The sequence below is a fragment of the Trachemys scripta genome, chromosome 3 (genome assembly GCF_013100865.1).
Source record: "Trachemys scripta elegans isolate TJP31775 chromosome 3, CAS_Tse_1.0, whole genome shotgun sequence".
NCBI lineage: Eukaryota > Metazoa > Chordata > Testudines > Emydidae > Trachemys > Trachemys scripta.
In genome coordinates this window covers 62,157,509-62,173,650 of record NC_048300.1, presented here as the reverse complement: position 1 = coordinate 62,173,650, position 16,142 = coordinate 62,157,509, and the positions used below count along the sequence as shown (strand labels likewise).

Here is a 16,142-nt window from a genome sequence, read left to right as displayed (position 1 = left end):
AGTCAACGTATTTAATTTTATGCTTACTAATTCTAAAATGCAGATTAAATAAATGCACATGGTTTTACCTCATGCCAATATCTGGACTTCTGAATTTATCTTTTATTAGTTATTTTGTGCAAACTAATGGTATTCCAAAATTTGTCTTGATTGTTTTAAAAGGCTATTCTGGAAGTAAAGGATTTTTTTTAAACAATTGTCTGATTTTACATAGTAAAGGCATATGTATTAAAAATAAATTAAGCATTGACAAGGGCTAAGGATATGCCACATAGGACTGCTACATTCTACAGTTAGGTATATTTTTCATTTTATACTTGCATGCATACATCATAAAAAAAATCAGTTATTGGCTGGATTAATAATTATAAGTCTTGCGGCTAACACAACATGCACTGCTATTGGTTCTTAATTTTCAGTAGTCCTTGAGGGACAAATCAAATCATACTGGTATTACCTTAAATCACAGTTAGATAAGATATGTAATATTACATTAATTAGAGACCTGCTATATTAACAATATTCTAAATGAGGCAAGAAACGAAGTCCTTTCACCCTCTTTTTTTGGTTTGTTTACTGTTTATAAATATCAAATTGGACTTATTCAACTTTTTCTTTATTTTAAAATGCATCATTTCTAATAATTAAAAATGCCAGCAACTTGATGTCATGTCCTTATGCGGGTGTTCAGCAGAAACATTAAATACTTGTGTTATAAGTCTGCAGAGACCTTTTTGGCTGAAACAACCTGGTTTTCTTTTTAAGAGATGTTATGTTAATCCATGGCCTGTCCTGATTGCACATAACTGTCAAAATACTTACTGGACTTCAAAGTATCAAATTAAGCAGGCCTATTTGCTACCTTAGGGAAATCCTTGTAATTAAATATTAAGCAAAACAAGCAGGTGAACATTGGAATATATTTACATTTTGGTAAACTTCTCCTGCCTTGATATTCTCTTACACTATGAAGTGGAATGCTAACAAAGGACTGAGATGTAAGTTTCTCTAAAGACTGGTATTTATTTACAATACCTTTCCTTAACCTGCATGAGGTTAATTCTTTTTACACACTTCAAAATTAAATGAGTCCCACTTAGTGGAATCCTCCATGTAATGGAGGGTAAGGTGCACCCAGTATCACCTATCAGCAGGAAGGCCTTTCAGTCCAGTTCCTCACCTGAGGTGTAGCTTCACCTCAGGTTGCAATGTCCTCACCCTCTTCTTATCAAAGGGGGAGTGAGATTGAAATATGGCTTATGCCCCTCCAGCAGGCTCAGACTCAGGGCCCTATGTAAGTCAACCGTGTCTGGCACCAGAGTTACCCTTCCTACCATCTGTCTCTCTTCCAGGGCTCTAAGTCCAATACAAGGTAACAAAAGAAAAGATAACCAAACCTTCAGCTCAGCATGCACTTCTATTCCTCTCGGTGAGGCTTCTTCAGCAGCCTTGTCCAGGAGCCCTCAGAGTAGGTCTGTCTTCGTCCCTGACTGAGGTGCATTTAAGCTTCCTCTCTTTAGAGCATGCTCTGCAGATCTAAAGAGGCAGGGCTACTGGGCTTGCCCAGTGTGAGGTTTGTATACCTCATCACATTCCCAGATCTCTAGCAATTACCCTAGGCTTGCACAATCCAGTTAACTATATTTTGTATTATATTATTGAAGCAAAAGCCCTAATTAAGACTGTAAAATTGTTTCCATTATATAGCTCCATTTTTAGATACAAATAATTTTTCCAGAAAAATACTCCTTTGGGGCCAAAACTCCACACAGATTCTCAGTTGGATTGAATTGTGACAGCTCAAGCAAAGCCACTCAAACTATCACAAACTTAGCCTAGCTGAGGATCTGTTCCATGAAGGTTAATTATCTAATGAAAATGTAAAGTCCTGCTCTTGCTAACCATAATTTATTTTAAATATGTAATTTGCACCAATTTGACATTAAGTGGGTGGGCAAAATGACTGACTCTCTTCTGGTGAGTACCTTTTTGCACAGGGGATATAATTCTGATCTCACATGCTTTTGTAAATCAGGAGTAGTGCCACTGAAATGGATGCAGTGAAATTACACAGGTATAAAACCTGTGCACATGACATCAGAATCAAGCCTCTATGAACGTCCAATCAATAGAAGTTATACAATGGTGTGAGTGCAAAAATAGTATGACTATTTTACTCCAATAATTAAATTGCATTTGACTTTGGCCCAGTATTGCAACTGTTGGCAATGATACAGCGCTATCAAATTTTGAATTGTTTGACCATCAGGTGGCTAAGTCTTGAAGGTGGTGTGAAGTAGTAAAAAGTGCATCTTCACATTTCTGAGCCTCAGTACCTGGGAGGGAGCTGATGCATTATCAAGCTATAAAATCATCATGTTTTGCAATACCCATGGAGCAGTCAAACTCCTTTAATCAGTTCCCAAAAGTTCTCCATGCTCTTTCATTAGCGTACCAGTTGCATAAAGTAATGAGGTCAAAATCTTTTCCAAAACAAGCATTTCTTTATCACTGAGCTGTACAGACTGACTAGAACAATGCGGTCCTTAAAGTCTTCGCATTACAGTTGCCTAAAATGTCACTTTCTCTTAATTTAACACAAACTATCTTCTGGCTAGTGTTGTACCAAAAAGAAGTGGGTTCTTCTATAGTAAAAACAGAGGGAGATTTTCAAAATCACACAGGGTACCAAACTCCCATTTGTGTTTTTGAAAATCTCCCCCATAATTTGTAGTCTTACTTTTAGACCAATCTGCCCATCATTCACCACTGACCGATCTACACCATACAGTCTGCGCTTTCTTATGCTGCTCTTTGAATTCTGCAGTCACCTTGCAAAAAGGTGAAAAGTTTGCATCAAGCATCTTACCTTTACTTATCAATACATCACTGGCATGTCCTGAGACTTCATGTTCTATTTCCACAAACATAATGCCAAGCTTTCTCATAATAGCACAGCCTAGAGTAGCCATAAGATTAGCAGAAATGGTTGAGCAGCCTACAAAAGTTTGCTTCATAAAAATAAAAGCAATAATTTTATTTTAAGATTTTTGCATGGAACAAACATGCTCCCCTTCATATTTGGTGGTTTTCAAGCATGTGTTTGACTTCAGCTTTTTGATGATGCCTTTGTACAACTCACTAGTTCACTTCTGAATTCCAGTCAATGTAGTTACACATCACTGTGCGGAGCATCTTTTTCTGCACCCACTCTTCTGCTGCTAACTTAAGTAAGGGAAATACAGCCAGCAGCTGGATACTGGAATCGTGGATACTTGCAATACCATTTAACAGGTCAAACTCTGTTTCACAACATTAGGTTTAGATCCATGCATGCAACTAATAGCGGAGTGAAGAATAAAATGCTGACTGTCAGGGTCTACAGTAGCTCCTATTTTTCAGCTCCTGACAGTGAGAGAACTGGTGCAGAAATGGCTCAGGCATGTTTACTACCATATCCAAAACCTTGCTCTGAACAGGTAAAAACTGAGTACTAGTATAGACAGAGCTTTGAGATCTACAGATAAAAAGCATTTTACAAGAGCTATTTGTACAGCTATCATTACTGTGACCATAAACAAGTTGTATATTAAGCAACACTAGCTTTTTATCTTTAAAACATGGCAACCTCCCACTCCCTATGTGAAATTGTTTATTTACAATACAGTAAGTTGGTCTGTGGATCAGCAGCAGCCCTCTGTAGTGGTCAGCAGCAAGTGGGCTGACATATAGGCGTCTCCTCTGCATGTGCTATATTGCTTTAAAAGAAGCTTCAAATATTTTGAATTCTTCCTAACGTCTCTTTCCCATGTAAGCAATTGCTGCAGCTGTCACAAAGGGTGTAACAAACACCAATCTGGGAAGAAATGGTCTGCGTGCTCACCAGTGGATGGGGAGGTAGTCCACACTATGCAAAATTTCTGAGCTCCTCTGCAGCATGCTATCCCGTGACATTAACTCTTCAATATTCTTTTCAAAACACTATTTCAGTAGTGCAAACCAACATAATTTTAATGTCTAGTTGACATTTTTAGACTTGAGGAAACAAAACCAATATCAACGGGAGTGGGAAGAAAAGAGGCTAAAGACAGTATCCTGGATACAGTTCAGACAAATACAATGTTAAGTATGTGCAGAATGAAGAAATTAAAGTATTCAAAAGAGCTGCATATGTCATAGAATTTAGGTGGGCACAAATGAGAGGGTGCTTTTTTTCAAGTACAAAACTGAAATTAATTTCAGTGGTCTTACAGAAACATTGCTCCAGTGCGGAATAGGTTTCAATCCATATCAATTTCCAGGACCCTGTGTTTTCTGTGGCACAATGTTTATCAGGTCAGACATCCTGCTTCTGGCTGTCACCAATACCTGATAATTAACAAACACGAAAAAGAAAATCAAAATACATTTTTTTCAATTTCACAATGCAGTTGATAAGAGATTTGGGGGATAAGTGATCTATTTATGTCCATATTCTTGCATAGGGAACTTGTTCCTATTTGTTAGTTGTGATTTTCATTTGATTTTTTCCTTTTGGCTTTTTCTTATATTATTTGTTGTATTTTTAAAGTCTTTTCCCTCTGTTGGGAGGTTTATTCTCCATCAGCTAGTCAGTGGCACAGCAATATTTGATTGGAATGACAATTCATCTTCCTGGGATATTAGCTGTTCTGGAAACAGAAATCATAAATTTAAAACCTTTTTCTACAGAAATGAGGCAGATTTTTCCATATTTTAGCACCAGGAACAAATATGTCAGTGAAGCGGTTTCAGATAAATGTTCATAAATTATTATTTATCTTTTTAACCAAATATCTTGTATTCAGACAGACAAATTGTCACAGCAGAAATACATCAGTGCTTGAAATGTGGTGGTGACTCGTTTTTGACAAAATACTGTGTTCTACTTAGCCTTTGTGATTTTCCATAAAAGGTGCTGACATTGGGTGAAATATGCAGATGTCCAGATCTGAGCTTTCCAAAAGATTGCACCTACACTCTTAAACAAACAATCCAAGATTTATTGGGCTAGTTTGACTCTAGAGCAGTGAACCCCAAAGTGCAATTTATATACCAAGTGTGGTGTATTGGAGTTCTATAATACAGCCCACAGGCACCTTTATTTTAATAGAGGTGCGATCCAGAGAAAACAAGTCCGCGCATGCAGTGCTCCATCTTGATCAAGAGAGAGTATTTCACACTATGACCAGTCATCTCTGCAGGCTGCACCTCCAAATACATGCTGCAATCTGTTCTTTTCTATACTTGTTACAGTAGGAGCAGCCTTTCCGTTCTTGGAAAACTGCAATCTGGCCTCTCTGGTTGGGCAAAGTCTGGATTGCTTTACATTAGTACTCTTTTTCCCCCACTCTATGTTGCAGGGATGATATATAATGGACTCATCCTCAATATGTCTGAAAAGATTATATAAGTGCTAATGCTACTGACGCTTCTGTAACTCGTGGTAAAGTTGCTGACTTTGTATTTAAGATTCATTGGTTAAAGTTCGAGCAAGGGGCAGGTTCCTCATATTGACATCAGCCTTCATGACCTGGTTTTTAATTAGGTCTGAGTGCTTCATAACCGGGCAGTAGCAGTCTTTGACAGAGAAACTAAAGCCCAAAGATTGGCCATGGGTGAATGAAGAGGAGCATCTGTGCTCCCAAGGCATTTGGCAGTGAGAAGGTTGGCACAACAGAAGCAAGGTAACTTCCTCAAAAATGCTTCAGTAACTTAGGGACCCAAGTTTTATTAACTTTCAGTGAGAGTTAGGTTCCCAAATGCCTGCATGACTTTTGAAAAATTTATCCCGAGTCTCAATGAAAGTCAATAGGACTCAGGATCCTTTGTATCATTAAGTCACTTTTCAAACTGGAAAATTTTACCTCCAATCAAATTCACACAAGTAGAGGTGGAGCCGGACAGTGGGAGTTCAGGGTAAATGTCCTGAGAGAAGACTGCAGGGTACGTTCTGGGGAGCTCTGAGAGTCAGTTGTGGCAGTGAGGCTGACCTTTAGCTCCCTCCCGCGCTTTGTACAGCCGCGTATGGGTGCAGGACCTTGGATCCAGCCCATCCACTTTTACTCTGCTCCTGTGATTTTCTGTTGGGAGGGAACTTGTGCAGTTGTGGAATTTCAAAGCAGCGTTTCTCATTACTAAATCCTGGATTTCCTTCTATATTAATGTCAATGCTCCCAGTAACAGACATGCCTAGAAGGTTGCTGCTAACTTTGAGAAGTAAAAAGAAAAATGAAATCAATTACATTATTAGGGATTTAATTTTCCTGGAACTTTGTTCCCTATTTCTTTCTGAAGCCCTCTGTTTTTTTGTTTTTCTGTGGGGATTTGGATTTCTAGACTGTACATAAATTGAAAGAGACAAAGTTCTTTGATTTGTATATTATGCTTTTGTTATAAATTATATTAAATAAATTTGAATTCCCATCCCTCAGGACCTAAAATAATTGTAGTGAAAGTCATACGCAGTGGAAGTTGATAAAGTCTTGAGGGTAGTGGCCAAACTATACTTAAATAGGTATTTATGAAGATAAATGGACAGATTCATCTATCAAGGTTGTGGCAATGAATGAGAGACACATTTTTGTGCACAGGAGCAAATCCTTAATCAGCTCTTTCTCAGGCAAACTCTCACTGAAGTCAATGGGAGTTTCACTAAGCAGCAGCAGCTGATGCCGAGAATCAGTAGTGGGGGGTCACAGAGGACCCCTGCCACCTTCAAATCACCCCTGGCTCAATGGACCAACCATCACTCCACACCCTCCTTTCAAAATGCCTCTTTATACCACAAACCAGTGGTGAGCTGGAGCCGGTTCCCACCGTGTGGGACAACCGGTTCTAAAAGGGCTTTTAAATTTAACAACTGGTAACGCTCTGGCAGAAACTGATTAGTCAGCGTTTCCACCTTGTGGAGTTATTTTCATAAGTCCTTCCGAAAGCAATTTGGAGAAGCAGCCAGTAGGACAGATCTTGATACTCATCCATGGCCAGCAGTTTAGCCAGCTCCAAGAGCCCTGCTCTCTCACACTGAGGCAAAGGGTGGATTCCCAAATAGTCTTAGGCCTTCTCAGGTTTGCAAAGGCTGCTGTATATTCACTTTCCATTGATGAAGTGGTGAACCAATTAATAAATTTAATTAATAAAAATCAAGACGAGCAATGCAAATTGGTATATTCCTGAGGTACAGTGCTGCCTCCATGGCTGACTCTGCCTAGCGACTAGTGATGGTATCTCTGTCCCTCTCCCCCAGCCAGTGGGAGCTGCGGGGATCAGCGCCTGCCGCAGACATTGTCGGCAGCCTGTCTGCCTGCATCTCTCCGCAGTGGGAGTTTCTCAGGCCGTAGATGGCCCACGGGCCGGGACTTTGAGACCCCTGATCTAGACCATCCCTGACAGGTGTTTGTCTAACTGTTCTTAAAAACCTCCAGTGACAGCGCTTCCACACCCCTAGATAATTTGTTCAAGTGCTTAACTACCCTTCCTGTTAGGAAGTTTTCCCTAAAGTCTAACCAAAATCGCCCTTGTTGCAGTTTAAGCCCATTACTTATTGTCCTGTCCTCAGTGGATAAGGAGAACAATTTATCACACTCCTCTTTATAACAACCTTTTACTTAACTGAAGACTGTTATGACCTCCATCTGTCTTCTCCAGATTATACAAATCCATTTTTTAAAAATCTTTCTTACTAATTAATCCAATTTGTCCACATCTTTCCTGAAGTGTGGTGCCCAGAACTGGAAACAATGCTCCAGCTGAGGCCTTACCGGTGCTGAGTAAAGTGGAAGAATTACTTCTCACATCTTGCTTACAACAGTCCTGCTAATACATCCCAGACTGATGATTTCTTTTTTTGTGCAACAGTATTACATTGTTGACTCATATTTAGTTTGTGACTCTCTATCCTCTTCTGTACTACTCCCTCCTAGGCTGGCATTTCCTGTTTTGTATGTGTGCAATTGATTATTCCTTCCTAAGTGGAGTACTTCGTATTTGTCATTACTGATTTTCTTCCTATTTAATTCAGACCATTTCAAATTCTAATCCTGTCCTCCAAAGTGCTTGCAACTCCTCCCAGCTTGGTATCATCCGCAAACTTTATAAGTGTACTCTGTCATTATCCAAATCATTTATGAAGATATTGAATAGTACCAGCTCAAAGACCGATCCATGTGGAACCCCACTCAATATGCCCTTCCAGCTCGATTCTGAATCATTGATAAATACTGTCTGAGTATGGTTTTCCAGCCACTTGTGCACCCATCTTTTGGACGGTTCATCTAGACTAGTGGTTCTTAACTAGAGGTTCGGGGCCCTCTGGGGGGCTGCGAGCAGGTTTCAGGGGGTCTGCCAAGCAGTGCCAGCATTAGACTTGCTGGGGCCCAGGGTAGAAAGTTGAATCCCCAACACATGGGGCTGAAGCCCAGGGCCGAGTCCCGCCACCCAGGGCTGAAACCAAAGCCTGAGCAATGTAGCTTCGTGGGGGCCCCGGCAACTGCTCTGTTGCTACCTGCTAACACTGGCCCTGGCTTTTATTTCCAGAAAACCAGTTATTGTGGCACAGGTGGGCCATGGAGTTTTTATAGCATGTTAGGCAGGCCTAAGAAAGAAAAAGGTTGAGAACCCCTGGTCTAGACTATATTTTTCTAGTTTGTTTATGAGGTCATGTGAGACAGTATCAAAAGCCTTATTAAAGTTGAGATATACGATATCCACTGCTTCCCCACCCACATCCACAAAGCTTGTTATCCTGTCAAAGAAGGCTGTTAGGTTGGTTTGCCAAGATTTGTTCTTGATAAATCCATGTTAACGGTTACTTATCTTTTTTTTTTTCTCTAGGTGTTTAAAGATTGATTGATTGATATTTGCTCCATTATCTGGGTACTGAAGTTAAGCTGACTGGTCTATAATTCCCTGGGTTGTCCTTATTCCCCTTTTTATAGATAAGTACTATATTTGCCCTTTCCTAGTCCTCGGGATCTTTCCTGTCCTCCATAAGTTCTCAAAGACAATCACTAATGGCTCAGAGATCTCTTCAGCCAGATCCTTAAGTATTCTAGGATGTATTTCATCAGGCCCTGCTGAACTTTCCTAACTAATTTTAGTCTCAGACCCTATTCCATCTACACTGATGTTCACTAGGTTTGTCATCCAAGTACTGCTAACTTTTTTGGTGAGAACAGAAACATAAAAGGCATTTATCACTTTGGCCATTGCTATGTTTTCTGTTATTATCTTTCCCTCCTTATTTAGTAATGGGCCTACACTGTACCTGGTCTTTCTTTCGCGTCTTATGTATTTGTAAAATGCTTTCTTGTTACCCTTTATACCGTTAGCTAGTTTAACCTCACTTTGTGACTTGGCCTTTCTAATTTTCTCTCTGCATGCCTGGGTGGTGGTGGTTGTTTTTTAATATTCATTGTAATATGACCCAGTTTCCTCTTCTTGTATGTCTCTTTTTTGAGTTACAGGTCATTGAAGTTTGGTTAAGCCAGGGTGGCCTCTTACCATACTTTCCATCTTTCCTCTGCATTGGGATAGTTTGTTCTTGTATTTGTAATAATGTCCCTTTAAAAAACTGCCAGCTCTCCTGAACTCTTTTCCCCTAGACTTGCTTCCGATGGATCTTACTCACCAGTTCTGAGTTTTCTAAAATCTGCCTTCTTGAAGTCACTGTCTTTATTCTGCTGCTTTCCCTCCTACCCTTCCTTAGAATAGCGTTTTTCAAAGTTTGGGTCGCGACCCAGTACTGGGTCTCTCTGGTCAGCCCCACTGACTGGGACATTAAAAGTCCTGTTGGCGGTGCTGCCCAGCTAAGGCAGGCTAGTCCTACCTGCTCTGACACTGCGCTGTGCCCCGGAAGCGGCCAGCAGCAGGTCCAGCTCCTAGGTGGGGCAGCTACAGGGCTCCACACGCTGCCCTTGCATTGAGCACTGGGGTCACGGGGTGGGGAGGGCGGTGCTTGTGGGTGAAAATCATGCAAAGTCGCTTGCATGCCACCGCCTAGGAGTCAGACCTGCTGCTGGCTGCTTCCGGGGCACAGCACGGCCCACGGTGCCAGGAAAGGCGGGAAGCCTGCCTCTGCACCCCAGCTGAGCTGCTGACTGGGAACCGCCGGAGGTAAGCCCACACCCTAACCCCAATCTCCAGCCCTGAGCCCGCCTAAACCTGGAACCCCTTCCTGCACCTCAAACCCCTCATCCCTGGCCCCACCCCAGAGCCTGCACCCCCGAGCCCTGACCTCCTCCTGTACCCCAATCCCCAGCCCCCCAAACCCAGAACCCCTCCTGCACCTCAAATCCCTCATCCTTGGCCCCAGGCCAGAGCCCTGACCCCGTTCCCCACCCCACACCCCTGCCGCAGCCCTGAGCCCCCCAAACCCTGAACCCCTTTCTGCACCCCAAACCACCCATCCCTGGCCCCACCCCAGAGCCTGCGCCTCCAACCCAGAGCCCCTGCTGCACACCAAACCCCTCATCCCTCTCTCCAGCCCAGAGCCCTGACCCCCTCTCGCACCCTGAACCCCTCATTCTCAGCCCCACCCCTGCAGCCCTCACCCTTGCACTCCAATCCTCTGCTCCAGCCCTCCCACACCTGTCATCCCCAGCTCCGTTGGGTCAGCAATTTTCTTCAACTGGGTCCCCAGAAAAAAAGTTTGAAAACCACTGCCTTACAATCATGAATTCTTTCATTTCATGATCACTTTCACCCAACCGGCCTTCCACCTTCAGAGTCTCATCTAGTTCCTCTGTTTGTCAGAACCTAATCAAGAACACAATCTCCCCTAACCGCTTTCTCTACCTTTTGTAATAAAAAATAATCTACAACGCATTCCAAGAACTTGTTGGATAATCTTTGCCCTGCTGTATTATTTTCCCAACAAATGTCTGGGTAGATGAAGTCCCCCCTTACCACCAAGTCTTGTGTTTTGGATGATTTTATTAGTTGTTTAAAAAAAGCCTCATCCACCTTTTCTTCCTGATCAGGAGGTCTACAGTAAACTCCTATAATGACATCATCCTTTTTTTCTTTTCTCCCCCCCACCACACCCTCACATTTTATCCTTACCCAGAGACTTTCAACAGGTCCTACTATCATCTTTGATATACAAGGCAATACATCCCTGCTTTTTTCTCTGCCTGTCCTTCCTGAAGAAGCTGTACCCTTCTATACCAATCTTCCAGTCATGTGAATTATCCCACCAAGTTTCTGTGATGCCATACGTATCCAGGCAGCCTTCAAAAAAATGGACTATGTGGACATGAATGTTCACCTCCTACTAACTACTCTCAAAATGGTTCTTGGTAATTGTAGTATCAAGAAGTAAGCACTGCACCTAGACCTTGGTATACTACTGGTAATTGCAAATGCTCACATTGAAGCAGAACTCATGTCTAAAGGAAGTAGCTCGAACAGGTAAGCAAAAACAAAAAAAGCAGGCAGTGTTATGATAGCCTGCCCGAATGCATCCAGGGTGAAACTTGGCCCCACTGCAGTCAATGGAAGTTTTGCTGTTGACATCAACAGAGCCAAGCTTTTCATAGATTATAGGACTGGAAGGGACCTCGAGAGGTCATCGAGTCCTGCCCACATGGCAGGACCAAATACTGTCTAGACCATCCCTGATAGACATTTATCTAACCTACTCTTAAATATCTCCAGAGACGGAGATTCCACAACCTCCCTAGGCAATTTGTTCCAGTGTTTAACCACCCTGACAGTTAGGAACTTTTTCCTAATGTCCAACCTAGACCTCCCTTGCTGCAGTTTAAACCCATTGTTTCTGGTTCTATCCTTAGAGGCTAAGGTGAACAAGTTCTCTCCCTCCTCCTTATGACACCCTTTTAGATACCTGAAAACTGCTATCATGTCCCCTCTCAGTCTTCTCTTTTCCAAACTAAACAAACCCAATTCTTTCAGCCTTCCTTCATAGGTCATGTTCTCAAGACCTTTAATCATTCTTGTTGCTCTTCTTTGGACCCTTTCCAATTTCTCCACATCTTTTTTAAAATGCGGCGCCCAGAACTGGACACAATACTCCAGCTGAGGCCTAACCAGAGCAGAGTAGAGCGGAAGAATGACTTCTCGTGTCTTGCTCACAACACACCTGTTAATACATCCCAGAATCATGTTTGCTTTTTTTGCAACAGCATCACACTGTTGACTCATATTTAGCTTGTGGTCCACTATAACCCCTAGATCCTTTTCTGCCGTACTCCTACCTAGACAGTCTTTTCCCATTCTGTATGTGTGAAATTGATTTTTCCTTCCTAAGTGGAGCACTTTGCATTTGTCTTTGTCTTTGTTAAACTTCATCCTGTTTAACTCAGACCATTTCTCCAATTTGTCCAGATCATTTTGAATTATGACCCTGTCCTCCAAAGTAGTTGCAATCCCTCCCAGTTTGGTATCATCAGCTTTCATCTCTAGACTCTGTGTAAGCACTTAACTACGAAGAGCCATTTTGATATTGATTTTATACATTTTGAGTTATATTAAAATGCAACACAAAAGTAACCACAAATCAATTATTGTGTAACCATGAAATAAAATGAGTTCTTGAATTCTTATTGTGCTAAACTCATCACCTCATTGTCAAACTGCCTAAATCAGGCAATGTCTGACTCTAAACATGCTAAAACATGTTCTATTAGTTAAGAAATCTACATAGCAATAAAGTGCAGAGTCCATTCCATAACACCTCTTCCATTAGACCAAAATATACTGGAATAGTTTTTCTTTCAAACATTCTTATACCCACCACATTTAGTCCAAACCAAAATGATTAGTCCTTATTTGGGAACTTTAATCTTCAGCCTGTAAGGTCTTTTACTGGTTTCTTATTAGATGCTAAAATCCTTTATGAAACGAACAGCTTGCTCTGCTACTGTTGCAGTAAATTTGAAAATATCATATAAAATAGAATAAAACCAATTCTCTTGAGTCTGAAGATTTTTTTTTTTTATTACTAGTACTGTCCTAAGTATAGATGCCCTTTGTGACCCCTTCATAGTTCATCTCTACCTCTAAAGCCAGATAGATGGCATCTGAGCATGAAGATAGACCAAGCGTTCAGTCACTTGGAAGACTCAAAAAGTAACAGGTGTAATATTAAGTATATATCAGAAGGGATTATTTCCTTTTTGTTCTCTTTCTAATACATCAGTGAATCCCAAATGTTTTTAAACAGCTTCGTCATACTTATCTCATATAATAAGCTCCATTTTGCCTATGCCTGATTTTACAGAACTTTGACATTTAAGCTACAATTTTTCTCTCTTTCTCCTGTAGTACTGGTTACTCAGTCATCGTACAACTATGGTGACAGTATATTAACCTTGTTTCAGTGGTAAGTCATTTATGTCTTCAATAAATGAAATGAAGAGCATAAGGAGAAAGAATATAAAAATATAGATCATATTTTATTGTAAATGGCTACGTCATTTTAAGTTCCTCTTATAGTCATGGTAAAATCATTAATCATGATAAACTCATTTTGTCTAAAAGCAGAGGTAATACATTGGTCCATGTAAATCACTTTATGGCCTTGACGGAATGATGTTAGAATACCTAAATAGGTGCTGTAATAAATTTCCTCTTTTGGAACATTGTTTGGCAATGAAGGTTACCTAGGGGTGGGTGTGATTGGTGCCAACTGTTCACAAAAATAGTCTTCTTTAATTTCTGTAAAATGTACAGGAATACCATAAAGATGGGTTCCACACACCCCGCCCCTGAGTTTCTGAATGGACATAGACATAGCGTAACATTTGGAACAATAAATGCCCAGGACCCTTCTAGAATAAAATCCTAACTCCAGCTGCTTATAAAGTTTCCTGATATTTACAGGACTGAAACTAAAGAAAAATGAACACTGAAGGATGATTAATATATTGTACCTTTCAAACTACAGTTTCTTTGAGAAGCAATTTTGGCATATTTTATGCAGGTACATCAAATGTAAAACACAGTGGTGTCCTACATATTCCATATTATGCCTTTTTTCCTAAATTTGGCTATGCTGTGATTTGGTCATGTATGTAGATGTGATTAAATATAGCAATAATATATGATAGAAACATCATTTTATTTCACATATAAATAAATGATGTAGCCTGAGCAAGTCCTTATCCACTTATCCAAACATTAGCCAATTACTGAAATCCTACAGCAGTCTGGCAATATAAATATACATCTGGCATCAAAGAAAACAGAAGACCTGTGACATGTCATATATACAACCTAAATGTCCAAGCTACCCTCTTATTCCTCATAAAAGATTTTTCAGCAAGGCTTTAAGGGAAATTGGTGTCTTCCCCTTTTGTGTTTTGTCCTTTCAATAATCCTGTTTATAGTTAAGTAACTAGTGTGACTCCAGAATGAATCAAGAACATGCACATTAAAAATATACCAGACCAGATTCTTTACTTCAACCAATTTCTGTTTGACAGGGCAGAGAGAAGGGGAACTGTGAGAGTACTAGGAGTGGCTCCCTGGTTCTCTGTCCAGTCCCAAAGGACTGTCCATCAGCTGAAGATACTTGGGATGAAATCCTGGCCCCCCTGAAGTTAAAGGCAAAACTTGCAGGGTTTCACTTTTGGCATACTGTGTGCTCTGGGCATATTCCTCCCACCCATGACTGCAGCCCAATCCAGATTATACCAATTTTGTATCTACTGAGGATCTCCAGAAGGGTGTTGCAGAAAGTCTTCTCCCTTTTTGCACTGCCTGAGTGGTGGAAAGAGAGCACAGCCAGACAGAGAATCTACCCCATGTTCAACAAGTTAGAAATTTATTAACTAGCTAATGTTTATAAAACTCCTGGAACATGCAAAGCAGTTAGGATTAACTATTATTAAATAGAGCATTTTGTACATATTTAAAATCTACATACTAGCAATTTGTTCCAAATATTAACTATACTATTTACTTTAAAATATTTAAATAAATTCCATTCTACCTGAAACAGCGTCTTGTGCTCTGATTTCTCAATGGCTTTGTAATTGGTGTAAATGCTCTTGCAGATCACAGCTTATGTAGTCTTCTAAGAAATGATAGAGAGAAATCTAGTCTGAGGGTACTGGAGTGATTTTGTACTGTTCTACAGAAAATGTGAAGTTTGATACAGATTATAACCATGTGACAATCTGATACTGGTTCACAAGTAATCCAATTAATTGCAAACTGAATAATAATAATGATGATGCCTAGCTCTTACATAGCACTTTTCATCCATATATTTCAAAGCTGTTTACAAAGGTCAGGACTATCCCCATTTTATAGATGAGGAAACTGAAGCCCAGGGAGGTAAAGTATCTTGCCCAAGGTGACCCAGCAGGCCATTGGCAGAGCTGGGAATAGACAACTCATGTGCCCTGAGCCCCAGTCCTGTGCTCTAACTCTAGGAAACACTGCCTCCCAAAGTAAACAATAAATAATAAAGTTCTTTGTAGTCTAAACTGGACAAGATGGCATTGCTTCCTCTAAATGGAATGGTTATACTTAATCTTGCTTAAAAGTTAATTTTATTAATTTTTAAGATTAATGTGCCTTACTGAAAAAAACCCATAATACACATATGGTAATATCGCTATGCAATATGATGCTGCTAGGCTTGAATCCATGTCAAAATTCTCCAGGATCTTTGAAAGGTATGTGATGGATAATTAAAGTGGAATATATGGAAAATTTAAAAGGAACAGAATGATCAAAACTGCTTTTCCAATTTCACAGATTCTTTAACTATTACCACAGTTATCTACGGGTATGTCTACACTACATTTAGACATCTGCAGCTGGCTCATGCCAGTTGCCTCAGACTTGGAGGGCTTGAACTAAGCAGCTGTTTAATTGCAGTATAGACTTCCCAGCTCAGCCTGGAGCCTGGGCTCTAGGATCCTGAAAAGAGGGAGGGTTCCAGAGCCCGGGCTCCAGGACCCTGGAAAGGTGGGAGGGTCCCAGAGCCCGGGCTCTAGGCTGAGCCCAGAAGTCCACTCTGCAATTAGAGACCCACAGCCCAAGCCCTGTGAGCCTGAGTCAGCTGGCATGGGCCAGCCACAGGTTTTTAATTGCAGCATAGACATACCCTAAGAGGACTAGCAAGAGTACAGATATCTCCATCCATCCAT

The 16,142-nt window shown here is 40.8% G+C and overlaps 1 long non-coding RNA gene across 1 annotated transcript in view; it reads right to left on the bottom strand.

Annotated features, from left to right (window-relative positions):
• Nucleotides 1–163: 163 nt before the first annotated feature.
• The window catches only part of LOC117874613, a 49,061-nt gene continuing 33,082 nt past the window's right edge, over nucleotides 164–16,142 (bottom strand). The window contains exons 3-4 of the long non-coding RNA XR_004645035.1: nucleotides 14,975–15,058; nucleotides 164–4,368 (exon numbers count right to left, since the gene is read on the bottom strand). This is a non-coding gene — a long non-coding RNA (uncharacterized LOC117874613). The remainder of the gene's footprint in view (nucleotides 4,369–14,974; nucleotides 15,059–16,142) is intronic.